General features: G+C 38.3%; 1 pseudogene; it reads right to left on the minus strand.

Moving 5' to 3' along the window:
• Nucleotides 1–12,878: 12,878 nt before the first annotated feature.
• Nucleotides 12,879–14,292, minus strand: part of LOC123233997 — a 9,252-nt pseudogene continuing 7,838 nt past the window's right edge.

Consider the following 14,292-nt stretch of genomic DNA (forward strand, 5'->3'; position numbering starts at 1 on the left):
TCAAGAGATCCCTTATTTGGGCCCTCCATGACTTAAAAGTTGCTAATTTAGAAAAGAGTTCAACAGGAACAGAGAGGAAATTGAGACAACCTCTGTTAAGGGTTAGAAAAGACATAATGTGATGGCAATAGCAGGGCCTATTTCCATAGCATTTTTAGGTTTACTCTGTTATAGAAGTGGGGTATTTCATAGAATTTAGGGAGTGTACAAGGTAGGTTGGGTAGAGGTAAAGGGAATTGGTAGGGTAATGTGTCGTTGTTCAATCATATCTAAACTCTGGGATGCTGTGGGCCATATACTGGCCATGGGATTTTCCTTGGCAAAGATACTGGAGTGGTTTGTCATTTCCTTCTCCAGTGTATTAAGGCAAACAGAGATTAAGTGACTTGCCCAGGATCATATACCTGGTAAGTGCATAGGCTGGATTTGAACTCAAGTTTTCCTGATTGGAGACCCAGTGCTCTATCCACTGAGCTGTCTAGCTGCCCTATGCCTGGCACATAAGTAGGTGCTTAATAAATGATGAGAGTGATGATGATTGCTCATTGGCTACTGATTTCAGAGTTGAACTGGGTGGGACAAATGCTCCATAGTAATTGCTTTAAGTATAAGCCCAGTATACCCCCTAATGACCTAGATTTTGCAGGTAACTCCGAAAAGTAATGCTTCCCACTTGAAGTAAAAAACTGAATATGCCAATCCATATTTTAATCTTTTGTTTTGAATTCAGAAGTACCACTGTTTCATGGGAAAATATGTGCACCTCGTAGTCTCCTGAGAAGCATTGCCAGGGTCAAAAGTTCCTGATTTTCCAAGACTCTTCACATGAGAATAAGCAAGTCATATATCCTTTAAGGGCATTCTTGTTAACAAGGTCTCATTCTTTCACTTGTAACTTCTTAGCTACCTCTCTTTTTTTTCCGAATCTTTTTCTTGCAGGTTTTCTTTCCAAATTCTTTCTTCTTCCACTATGCCTAGCTACATTCTGCAATTCCTCCAGCTATATTAAGTTGTTTTCTGCTATCTGCCTGGTCTTTCTGTTGATTCCTTTGTTCAAGTGTCAGCAATTAGAAATTAGTACTAGAATGCTAATTGACTGGATTTAGCATTTAAAAATAAACAAACTTTTATTAAATACTCTAGGGTAATGGTCATCAAACTTTTTTGAATGTATAACTCTTTTAATAAAAAAGTCTGAACATGCAAATATCTACAAATTAATTTTATTTATATGCATATATGCAAATATATATTTATACATCATACACATATACTCTTGTACTAGTATTTTATTTATGTAATAAAACATGAAAAAGAAATGGAAAGGCATGAGATAATGGTAGAAATAATATTTTAGAATAATTCAGAAATTATATTTAAAATTGTACAAAATCTTTTTGCTTGCTACACAAAATATAGTATTTTTTCACAAGATCAATGTGATTCAGTATGCTTTATTAATTTTCACAATCTTGGTTTAGAACTTAGTGGCTGTTATAGCTAAAAGAGATGTCTCACAAAGACAAATATTGTAGGCTGTTCTAAATCATAATACTAATTTTCCAATCCCATCCACCAATTATGCAAAGGTTTTTGGTGAAATTTATGCAGTAAATGTTCACTTCCCCTGATGTCAATAGGGTGGGGAGTAGAGGTGGAAAGAGTGTCTTGGTAACTGGAGTCCTTATATCTGAAATAATTTTGTGCCTTTCTACCCGTAACTCAAACCCTGATAGCATCAGACACCTCTTAGTTCATGCTGACTGCTGCTCCTGCTCATCCCCACTTCTCCCATTGCTACCCCATTTTTTCCAATTATGCTTGTTCCTTTTGGAGTCTTCCTGATAGAGCCCTGGATCCAGGGCAAGCCTCTCTTGTTCTTTAGAGAAAAGAGGGACATGAGCCTATGTAAGTAGCAAAGAGTTTGGGGTATCACTTGGGGGACTAAAGGGCAATCAGTCAGCATTTATTCACCACTTATTCTGTGTTAGGCATTGTGCTAAGCACTAGGGGATATAAGAAAAGGCCTTCAAGAAGTTCACAACCTAATGGGGGTGACAATATGTGAACTATATACAAATAACTTATGTACATGCTAATTTGGAAAATCATCAGAGAGAAGGCTAGAATTAAGGGAGATCAGGAAAGGCTTCCAGTAGAAAGTGGGATTTTAGCTGAGACTTGAAGAAAGCCAGGAGGAAGAAAGCCAGATGAGGAAGGCGAGAACTGCAGGCATTGTAGGGTGGTCCATGAAAATGCCTGGACCTGGGAGATGGAGTGTTTTGTTTGAGGAAAATCTAGGTGGGCAGTGCCACTGTACTGTATCTGCTGTGTTCCAGATGGGGAATAGAGGACAGGGGTATGTTGAGGTTGAGCAGGTAATAACTAGGTGTTCATCTGCCTGCAGAAAAATATTTGAGGATGATAGTTCAGCAGGGTGCTGGGATACAGAAGGAGGATAATTGAGGCAGGCACACTGGACATCTGAGCTATTGTTTTCAGGTTTCATATTTAATTCATGCACCCAAGTTGATCATCTTGTGCACTCTTTGGAGTATGCATGCCTCTTTTTGAAGACCACTGTCCTAAAGAGAAATATAAGGTTTAGAGAAGGCCAAGGTCCTTACTTTTAAAAACTTGCAGTCTAGGTGAATAACAAGAAAACAGCAATACAGAGCTGCTGTAGCTAAAACATCTCATTCTATGAACCATCTCAAACTTCACTAGGCTGGCCCTCAGGTAATATAAATTAAATTTGGCACTGGATTCATATTTGAACCTCTCCAGCTTGGAGGGATGTGCCAGAGCAGACCCCAAGCTCTATATCCAAGGTTTGACTTTTTCTCTTCTAATACCAGTTCCACAATGGGCAGATATAGTGAATAGCAAGAAACTCATTTATCTAAATCAGTGATTCCCAAAGTTGGCGCCACCACCCCCTGGTGGGTGATGCAGCAATCCAGAAGAGTGGTGATGGCCACGGGTGCATTTATCTTTCCTATTAATTGCAATTAAATAAAAAATAATTTCCAGGGGCACAAAGTAATATTTTTTCTGGAAAGGGGGTGGTAGACCAAAAAAGTTTGGGAACCACTGTAAGGGTTTGAGTCAAACCCTTGAAGGGGACTACAAACTCAATAATAATCAGACAATAAAACTAAACTGATTTTCCTTTTTAAACAATCTCAAATGACAGAAAATATTTTTTCCTATTTATCTTTTGTGTTCAGTTAAAAAAATGACATCTTACCTAAATGGCCATATAAATCTTTTGATAAAAGGAAATTAAAGGAAATAGTTTAGGAATCTCTTCTACCTGAAAGCAAGCATAGTACTATACTGTAAATAAGAACAGGCCCTTTGTTTTCCTCATTAGAAAAATATGGTTCTTATCATTAATGGATGCCAAAAAAACAAACAAACTTGAAATTTAGAGAATAAAGTCTATACTAGTCAGTTTAGCACCTGAGGTCAATGTCCTGGCCAGAAGAGCAATTTGGCAAAAAATTTCTCAGGCTTCATTTTTCACAGAGTAGTATCTCTTTGTGGAAATAGATTAAACTGCTTGATACAAATATTGACAAACAGGAATAGGACTCAATTTTAAAAAATTCTTAGAGTAGCATAGATAATCAATACTTTGCTAAAAGCTTCTTTCTTTAGATTGCATTTAGGAGAGTAAAATGAATCAGAAGCTGCATCAATTATCTCTCTTTTATTGAAAGTGAAATAAGAATTGAGAAACAAAAAATAAAATCATCATGAGAAAGTCTCTGTAATTGTAGCAGTCACCCTCTTTAAATATACTAAGTCATCTACTCCTAGAGTTATAAACCTCTCAAAAGTATATTCTTTGATTTGCATAAATTCAAATAAAAATTCAATTTAACTTTTGAATATCTAAGGTCTATTGGAGAGGACAAAGTTACTATGCATTCAGGGGTCTTGTTTATCTATTTGTCTTTGTTACAAATCAGGGTTATAAGAAAGTGAGAATTAGGAAGTAGCAGAATACTTTCTGTCCTAGTAACAACTCTAAGACAGAAGGGCAAGGACTAGGCAAACAGGATTAAATGATTTGCCCAGGAAGTGTCTGAGGTCTGATTTGAACCCAGGTTCATCTGACTCCAGGCCTTGTGCTCTATCCACTGTGCCACCTAGCTAGCTGCCCCTTGTTTTAAAAAAAGTAATACAAAACCCATCAATAAAACATTAAAAAGAAAAGGATCATTAACTTTTTCTCAGAAAAAGCTATCACAGATTTGCAAATCTGATCCAGTATATACAGTAAATTATCTTAGTGGAAAGAACTCTGAAGATCTAGGTTAAAATCTCAGCTATGATACTTATGGAATAGGACTTTGCTTTGGGCATGCCCATGTTGACTATTATGAAGGCACTCATGTGGAAATGCCAAGGATCTGTTTCTGGGAGACAACATTCTGTTACCCTACTAGGTGAGTGGGAATAACCTCTTTTGATTGACTCTATAGCCTGAACTGGCTGCATCTTTAAAAATCTAGACTCTTTTCCCAGCTGCATCCCAGAAGACAGAGGTTCTGTTCAGGAAAACTTGCACACCATAATTGGGGAAAGGAGCTACTTCCCCTGCTCTGTCTTTTTTCAGACCCTGTGTGTGGTCTTGGAGCCTGGTCTGTTTTGTTTGCCATTTGCAATTCTAGGCACAGGCAGTGGAATCTGTAGACCAGGAATCAAGACATCCTTGGAGGCAGGATTCCATGCCAGATGAGAAGCCAAGACATCTGAGACTTGATTTCACCAGAAATTTGTAAGACTGCTACAAAGGAACAGAACTAAATTATAAACCTAATCTCCCTTCCCAAGGGACTTAATGTAATGTCAGCGATAATAATGTAATAGAAAATGAGAATTATGCTCCTTAGCCCATTGAGGCACACATCTGCATGTTTGTTCTTGGTATTACTTTGAAGTAAATATTCCTTTATTTAAAAAAATAATCTCATAGTTAAATTGTTAAAGAACTTCCTGATACCATCAATGAGGTCTGGAGCCAATGCTTAGAGATCCAATAGGACCCTAAATCACCTTAAGGATACCAAAGAGAGAGCAGAACCAAGATGGCAGATTAAAGCCAGCAACTTGGTCACACTCTTCTAATATTCCTCTCCAAGCAACTTTAAAATCAAACCTCAAAGCAAATTTTGGAGCAGCAAAGTCAAGAAGCGGTCAGGATGAGACATTTTTCCAGATTAAGACAATTTAGGTATCAGCAGGAGAGGTCTGTGACACTGGAGTGGGAGCCAAAACAGAGTGTACAACATAGCAGCAACAGAAATGGGCCTTGGAGGTGGGGGGAACAACAGCATCTTTGACAGCTGATCAAAAAAAAGGTTATAGGGGAACTTTTGCAGGCACTGAGTGCAGCTGGTGCTGATTGGCAACTTCATTGTCCATGTATAGTTCTGGGTCACAGTTTTAGGGCAAAAAGGAGCTATTGTGGTGAGTTATAAGGATAACAGGGCCCTTGTCACAGTTCCAAGGCAGAGAGGAGCACTAGTACTTAGTGGCTGCAGAAAAGCAGGGGACCTGGTCACTATTTCAAGGTCAGAAGGAAAGATAACCCCTGTAGATGCTGAGGAGCAGGGACCCTTCCTGGGAAAAGATCAGAGCACAGACCAGGAGATCAGTGACTTCATCTTTCCTTGAATCACACTACCTTGGAAGTACCAAAAACTTGCAGAACTACACAACTAACTATGAAAACATCAGAAATGAAAGGAAAAAGGACTCATAAGTACAAAAATTTTATAGCACCTTTTTTTTGTGTGTGGTGGCAAAGAATTAGAAAATGAGGGAATGTCTATCAATTAGGGAATGTCTAAATAAGTTATGGTATATAATTGTGATGACCATCAGATTTTCTTTTTAACTTTAGCCATTTCATCATTAATGTCTGGAATTCCTCTTTTTCATTAAATATGCATTTCTTCCCCTCCAGTATTATGTTCAGTTTCCCTGGGTAGGTGATTTTTGGTTGTAGGCCTGTAGAGAGCCAGAAATAAACAGTTTAATCTGTAAATCCTATCAGATACAGTTATAGCTGATGATTATAACTAATTGATGACTCCTTTCATTATTAAAAGTTTTCCTGTGTAATAAATCATTTTAATTTAAAGAAAAGGGGGAAGGAAATATGTGGGAAGCCAATAAGAGAATAGATAAAAATCTGAGACTTCTCTTTTGACCCATTTTGTGATCCTTTTGATTTCTCGTTGAAAAGTATTGTGGCCTTATTGAAGAGCTTTAGGTTCCTAGTGGGCCAGAATTTAAAAGGTTAACACTCTCCCCCTTTGGCCAGGAATGCAGCTGCCTGGTATATCCAAGGCCAAAACCTTAGCAGGGGCAATTCAACCCTGAGAAAAATATTCCCTGACTTGGCTTTCTGATAAGAACCCAGTCAAAGTTCAGCCTTGGCCTTGGTCTGTTCTGAAGCCAATGAGACCTTTTGTGTTTTGATATGACATAATTAATAACTTCTGCACATCTGCAAAGTTTTTTGGGGGGTTCTTTTGTGTGAAATGAGTCTTGAAATATATATAATAAACTCCATGCTCCTGGAGACAGAGCTGGAAGCATGAGCTAAAAGATGTTCAGTGTCCCGTTATTTCCTTATCAACTAAACTGTCCTTATCAGAATATTGGAGATGATAAAGAGATCTCGAGATAGGTCCAGATCTGTTGCCTTGAAAAATATATTCTATGCCTTCTAATTCTTTAAGGTATAAGCTACTAAGTCCTATATAATCCACAATATTTGAATTGACTTTTTTTCTGGCTGCTTGTGATATTTTCTCCTTGACCTAAGAATTCTGGAATTTGGCTATAATAATTGTCCAGGGATTTTTAAATTTGAGATTTATTTTAGGAAGTGTTTGGTGGATTCTTTCAATTTCTATTTTCTCCTCTTGTTTAAGAACACAATGGCAGTTTTCCCTAATAATTTCTTTCAATAAGGAGTCTAGGTTTTCTTTTTTTATCATGATTTTCAGATAATCCAGTGATTCTTAGATTATCTGTACTGGATCTCATTTCTAAGTCAGTTATTCTTCCAGTGAGAGATTTCAAATTTTCTCCTATTTTTCATTCTTTTGAATTTATTTTATTGTTTCCTGCTGTCTCATGAAGTCATTAGCTTCCATTTGTTTAAGTCTAATTTTTAGAGAGCCATTTTCTTCTTTGAACTTCCTTTCTTAGAGAGTTATCTTCCTGTTTGAAATGTGTTATTTCCTTTTTTTAGGAAATTGTTTTCTTCATTAAGTTTTTGTTCTAAGTTGTCGCCTTTTTCTTTTCTAATCTTTCTACTAAGTTTCTTATTATTTGTTTTTCTACCCTTTTTTTGGAGCTCTTCCAGGGCTTCATTTTGGTCTTAAAATCCTTTCACATTTTCCTTTGAAGCTTCAAACATTTTCATCTTTGTATTCCTGTCCTCTTCTGAGTTCACATTTTGGTCATCTCTCTTGTTGAAATATTTTTCTAGCAATGGACTTTTTCTGTCTTTTGTTGACTTGGGGTTATTTTCCCCTTAATTTTGTCTATAGACTGAAGTTTAGTTCTCTGTTCCTGGGGTGGAGGGAGTACTGTTCCTTGCTTATACTGTACCTGGGATCAGTTCAGCTGGTTCAAGTTGGGTTCTGCCCAATCACTAGATTTTGTTGGGCTGAGTTCCTCCCACTGCTGCCCATACTGGGTTGGCTTCTGTTCCCATTGGATTATATGGAACCACTTTCCTCCCACTGTTGCTTGTTCTGTATTGTGTTGGTTTCCACTGTTAAACTGCTGAGGCTCATTTCACAGCTCTCTCCTCATAATACCCCAGTGAGATGGGTCCTCCTTGCTAGCTTTCCACATTGTTCTGATCTGGAGCAGCACTTCACCCCTTCTTTTGTTGGTTCTGCCTCTCCAGGATTCATTTTGAGGCATTTTTGTCCTTCCGTGGTTAGCAGACTCTAGGAGTTTCTTGCTCCACACTCTTGGAAACCAGAACCTAAAATGCTGGTTCTTCTTCCTATTTACAATAGTTCAAACAAGTGATTCATATAACTATGATGGAATATTATTGTGCTATAATAAATGACAAGTGTGATAGTTTCAGAAAAGACTGGGAAAATTTGTATGAATGCAAAATAGTGAGCAGAACAAGGTGAACACTATACATAGTCATAGCAATGTTATAGATGATGAGCTGTAAAAGACTTGATCAAAACAATTATCCAAGACAATTCCAAAGGATTTACAATGAAAAAATGCTATCCACCTCCAGAAAGAGAACTGGTGAACCCTAAGTACAAATTGAAGTATAATTTTCTGAGTTTCTTTTTCTTGTTTTTTTTTTGTGACATAGCTAATATGGAAACAAGTTTCATATGATTTCCCATGTATAACTGATATCATTTTGCTTGCCTTCTCAATATGGGGACAGGTTTATGGAAAGGAGGGAGAGAATCTGAACTCAAATTTTAAAAAATTGTTACAGATAAATGTCAAAGATAAATAAATGAATAACAATATGACAAATAAAATGAAAAACAACAAATAAATGATGATCAGCCATCAAAGGCTTCCTACTCTGAGCAATACAAAGATCAAAGATGATTGAAGGACTTGATGAAAAATGCTATTCACTTTCAGAGGGAGAACTGATGAACTTTGAGTGCAAATCAAAGTACAATTTCCCACTTTATTTTTTCTTGCTTTTTTATGATATGGTTAGTACTGAAATATGTTTTACATGATTTAATATGTATAATTGATACCTTATTGAATACCATCTTTTTTGCTTTTTCAGTGAGTGGGTAAAGGGCAAGAGGCAGGGAGAGAATTCAGAACTGAAAAAAAATTTTAGAATGTTAAAAATAAATAAAAAATTTAAGTACCAAAGAACCTTGGAAGATGGATGAAAAGTAATAGTTCTGATCTTCAAGAAATGTGGGCTAGGAAAACAGTGCTTACACTTAGTAGATGACATTGGACAAATTCATCCACCCTCTTTGGACTCATTTCCTTCTCTGTAAAATGAAAGGGATGAACTGGAAGCTCTGTGAAGGAGGAAGAAAACAAGTATATATTAGGTGTCTACTCTGCTAAGAACCTTACAAATATTTCTTTTGATCTTCACAACCACCTATAGTAATTGCCATTATTATATCTCCAATCAAAGCTTCATATTCCTCCTAGAAAAATTCCTCTTTAGCACCCTTCTAATCATATTACTCTTCTATTCAAAAATCTCTAGAGCTTCTCAGTTGAATACAGAATAATCATCTCCACATCATAGAATTCAAAGCCTTCCACGAGACAAAGTCTTACTGTATCTCATATTTATCTCATATCAAATATACTCTGTAGCCAAAGAGATATAAACTGTCCCTTGTCTTGTTTTGCTCTCTTCTGACTTACTGCCTTTCTTCATACCTTTGCCTATGCCTAGGATGGATACCCCTTCCCAGAGGCATGCTAATAAGTGTTTAGCAGCTAGCTCTCTGAGACCAAAAAACAAAAAACTTGAAGACATTCTACACATAGATGATACAAGAATCTAGCAGATACAGATCTTATTAAAGGAACCTGAAATCTAATGGAAGGGGAAGACATACTATGAGGGAAGGTGAATTAAGTACAGAAGAAAGACCCAAGCAAAGTGAAATGAAAAAATTTTAAGTTAAATTTTTAAGTTTAAACTGCATTGTTAGCATTTCTCCATCATTTTCATAATTCTACCCAACTAACGAAATAACAAAGTCCTGATTTATAACCTTGCTCTTTTACACTGTTTTCGATTGATTCTAGCACAACCCTGTCCCTCTCTCATATCCATAATTTGAAGTTGGTCCCTTCAAGGTCCAACTCAGGTGCTACCTTCCCCATTAGGCATATGTTCCTTCACTGGCTCTCTCCCTGAACTAGAGGGGGAGAGAGAGAGAGAGAGAGAAAGAGAGAGAGAGACAGACAGACAGAGACAGAGAGAGAGAAAGAGACAGACAGAGAGAGAGAAAGAGACAGACAGACAGACAGAGACAGACAGACACAGAGAGAGAGACAGAGAGAAATTGATAGACATAGACAGACAGAAAGAGAGATATATATATTCATATATGTATACACATGTGGAAAAGCATATGGAGTATAACTACACATATCTACACATATGTATGTATATGGGAGTTCAAAGAGGACTAGCATCTCTGGTGTGAGTTTGCCAAGCCCTTTAGGGCTGCTCTTCCATCTTTGGTTCTTACTTTTTGTCCAACTCTCACCTGTGGCTCCAAGAAGCTGTAGCATGTGCAGCATCCACATCAAGGTAAAATTGTCTGCATATGAGGGTAACTGAGAGTCCTCAAATCATTGGTGAATTAGGGGGGATGTCTACCCCAATCACATGAAGAATTCCCCCAGCAGAAGCAGTAGATGACAACAATTTGTTCCAATGACCATCTGAAGCCGGGGAGCTTGGTTAGATATCAAAGATGCCAAGGTCAGCCACTGCACTTCAAGCCATTACTAGTCATCCCTGACTTGTCTTGCCACTGAACTTAGATGATTGGAAGAGGGGGTGTGAGGCTCAGGACTTTGTGCATCATCCCATGATGTCGTTGGTCCTCTTTGAAAATGAAGGACAACCAACAACAGTATGTATACATACATATACATATATAATACACCAAAATCTCTCCCTTCTCAAATTTCTCTCTTCTTTATTTAACTCATTCCCTTATGTCAAAGAAAGTCTTCTCCCTTCCATTAGATTGCAAAACCCTTTAAGAAAATCTGTGATATCTTGGTATCTTACAGACTTAAAAACTTAAGAAGTACTTAAAAGATTTTTGTTGAATTGGATTTAGAACCCAGCAGTAGAAAGATGTGGCAAAAATAATAAGCACAGAAAATAGAAGAGGAGGGAAATGGTGAGTGAGATCTCTAAATATCCTATTCAGGCTTTCAGCAACAGCAAATATATTGTTAAGGAGTGATTACTTAAGGGCCCAGGTCAGAGCCTAAGACTTAGATTCTAAATTATAGTAAAATAGAAATCAGAAAAGGGATACATAGAAGAATATACCATACAATACAGAGTGAAGATCTCCCATTGTAAGCAAGAAAATGCAGATCAACCAAGAGGTTAATGCCATCTGGAATTTTCTGTTATAACTAGCTGGGAATAAGGTCATCATGAAGACTGCCAGCTCCTCTCATGTCTTCTCAGTCTTTTCCTTCTGCAACTTAAAGTGCGGTTGGTCTCTTCCATTTTCCCTCTCAAAGCTGGATGCCAAAAGCACCTGTAGGTCATGAAGCTTGGAGAGTCCCCAAAGGGGACTGTCCCGGAAGGGATCCAAAATGGGAACAGAAGGGAACTGAAGCTATCTCACCTCTCCTCAACTCCACTTAGCTTCTCACATAGGGCTGAGCCTTTATCTCCACCAATAAGGAGAGAATTCCATATCAATAGGCGTTGGGATAGGAATTATACACATTTTAGAACTTATGGAAATTTTCTCATAAAGAACTCTAAAGAGGAGAGGAAAATACTGTATTTGGATATTGCTTTGTTTTCCTATAGTTGTGAGTCATGGCACAGCATGCTGGCCTTATTCTGGCGAATGCCAAAAACTGCTCCAATCTGTTCAGCATCTTCTCTGTGGATTCCCATCTGTTTTGAGTTCAAAGTCTCGGTTCTCTAGGAGTAATCTCAATTCCCAATTTGCTGTATTCTGCTCTATTGCTGGGACAGTGGTATGTGGCTCCTCTGCATTTAAGCTAATCACCCAGAATTACATCTGGAAAGATAAACTTGCTGCAGGAAGTCTCTCCAAGGGTTTAAGGAAAATGGAAACCCTTGGAAAGAAAGAGTGTAACCCAAGATATTTCCTAGTTGATACGAGTTTCAATGTCTTGTCCTTTGTCCTTGTCACTTGAAGTCTTGGAAAAACCCAGTTACCTAAAAAATAGATGCACAGATATGGTATGTCTTAAGGTAGTATGGCCAGCTCAGTAGCACAGTGGCTAGAGAGCTGGGCCAGGAGTCAGGAAGACCTGGGTTCAAATTTGACCTCAGATACTTACTAGCTCTGTGACCCTGGGCAAGTCATTGAATCCTGTTTGCCTCAATTTTCTCATCTGTGAAATGGGCTGGAAAAGAAAATGGCAAAACTCTCCACTGTCTTTGCTGAGATAATCCCAAATGGGGTCAGAAAGAATCAGAAACAAATGAAAAGCAATTAAACTACAATAATAATTCGAGAGAATAAGTTTAGGAGGATTGATCCACCAGGAAACTTCCCTCAATATAGCAGGAAGATCTCTGGACCGAGCCTCAATTTCAATCCTGGCTCAGACATTTCCTACCACTGTGACTTCTGGCAAATAGCCTCAATTCTCTGGACTTCTTTTCTTCTATTTAAGAGTTGGGATTATAAAGGATGATTCCTAATAGTATTATTTCAATGCCTCAAGGAACTGTTTTTTCTAACTATTTATAATAATAATTATAATAACAGCTATGATTTTTATAGTGCTTTAAAGTTTTTAAGCACTTTATAAATATTATCTCATCTGATCCCTACAACAATCTTGGGAGATGGGTGCTATTATTACCTCTATTTTATAGATGAACAAACTGAGGCAGAGAAATACTAAGTGACATCCAGGATCACAGAGGGAGTAAGTAAATATCTTAGCTAGGTTTCAAACTTATTTCTATTTCCTGTGCCAGTGGATGCCAAAAGCACCTGTAGGTCATGAAGCTTGGAGAGACCCCAAAGGGGACTGTCCCTGAAGGGATCCAAAATGGGAATAGAAAGGAATTGGAGCTATCTCATCTCTCCCCAACTCCACTTAGCTTCTCACATAGGGCAGACATTGGTCTTAAGCCAAGGACTGAAGCTTCTCAAGGACCTCCTGGGCCTGCTAGGGTGTCTCTTTCTTGCCAGCACCAATAGCCCAGACCAGTTCATAGGCCAGTACGACTTTGCTCCAGTCCTTCACGTTATCTGCAATGGCCTTGGTCTGTACAAAAACAGCCTTCTCAGTGATTCCAGCTTCTCTCCCAATCAGCTTCTCACGAATACAGGCAATCACTCCTAAACCTTCTGACAGAGCAAAGGCTACTTTCTGCCCAATCAACTCATCTGACTCCCCAAAGACATGTCTTCTTTCAGAGTGGCCCAGGATCACTCAGTTGACCTACAGTCCTTAATCACGACAGGGCTGATCTCCCCAGTAAATGCTCCCTTGGCCACTTTGTAGCTGTTCTGAGCAGCTACACTAATTTTCTTTCCCTTTTTTATCTCAACATTTTATTTATTTATTTATATTTAAATTTTGAATATTTTCCTCTAGTTACATGTTTCATGTTCTTTCCGTCTCCCCCAATCCTCCCTATATCCCCTCCCTCCGACAATGCACAATTCCACTGGGTTTCCACTTGATCATTGATCAAGACCTAATTCCATTCAACATTTTATTTTATTTTTTTTCAAACATTTATTAATATTCATTTTTAACATGGTTACATGATTCATGCTCCTCCTTTCCCCTTCGCCCCCTGCACTCCCCCCACCCATGGCCGATGCACATTTCCACTAGTTTTGTCATGTGTCCTTGATCAAGACCAATTTCCAAATTGTTGGTAGTTGCATTGGTGTGGTAGTTTCGAGTCCACACCCTCAATCACGTCCACCCCGACCCATGCGTTCAAGCATTGTTTTTCTTATATGTTTCCTCTCCTGCAGTCCTTCCTCTGAATGTGGGTAGCATTCTTTACCATAAATCCCTCAGAATTGTCCTGGGTCATTGTATTGCTGCTGGTACAGAAGTTCATTACATTCACTTTTACCACAGTATATCAGTCTCTGTGTACAATGTTCTTCTGGCTCTGCTCCTTTCGCTCTGCATCTGTTCCCGGAGGTCTCTCCAGTTCGCCTGGAACTCCTCCAGTTTATTATTCCTTTTAGCACAATAGTATCCCATCACCCGCATATACTACAGTTTGTTCAGCCATTCCCCAATTGAAGGACATACCCTCCTTTTCCAATTTGTTGCCACCACAAAAAGCGCAGCTATAAATATTTTCATACAAGTCTGTTTAACTATGATCTCTTTGGGGTACAAACCCAGCAATGGTATGGCTGGATCAAAGGGCAGACAGTCTTTTATAGCCCTTTGAGCATGATTCCAAATTGCCAGCCAGAATGGCTGGATCAGTTCACAGCTCCACCAGCAATGCATTAATGTCCCAATTTTGCCACATCCCCTCCA

This window comes from Gracilinanus agilis, chromosome 2 (genome assembly GCF_016433145.1).
Source record: "Gracilinanus agilis isolate LMUSP501 chromosome 2, AgileGrace, whole genome shotgun sequence".
Taxonomy (NCBI): domain Eukaryota; kingdom Metazoa; phylum Chordata; class Mammalia; order Didelphimorphia; family Didelphidae; genus Gracilinanus; species Gracilinanus agilis.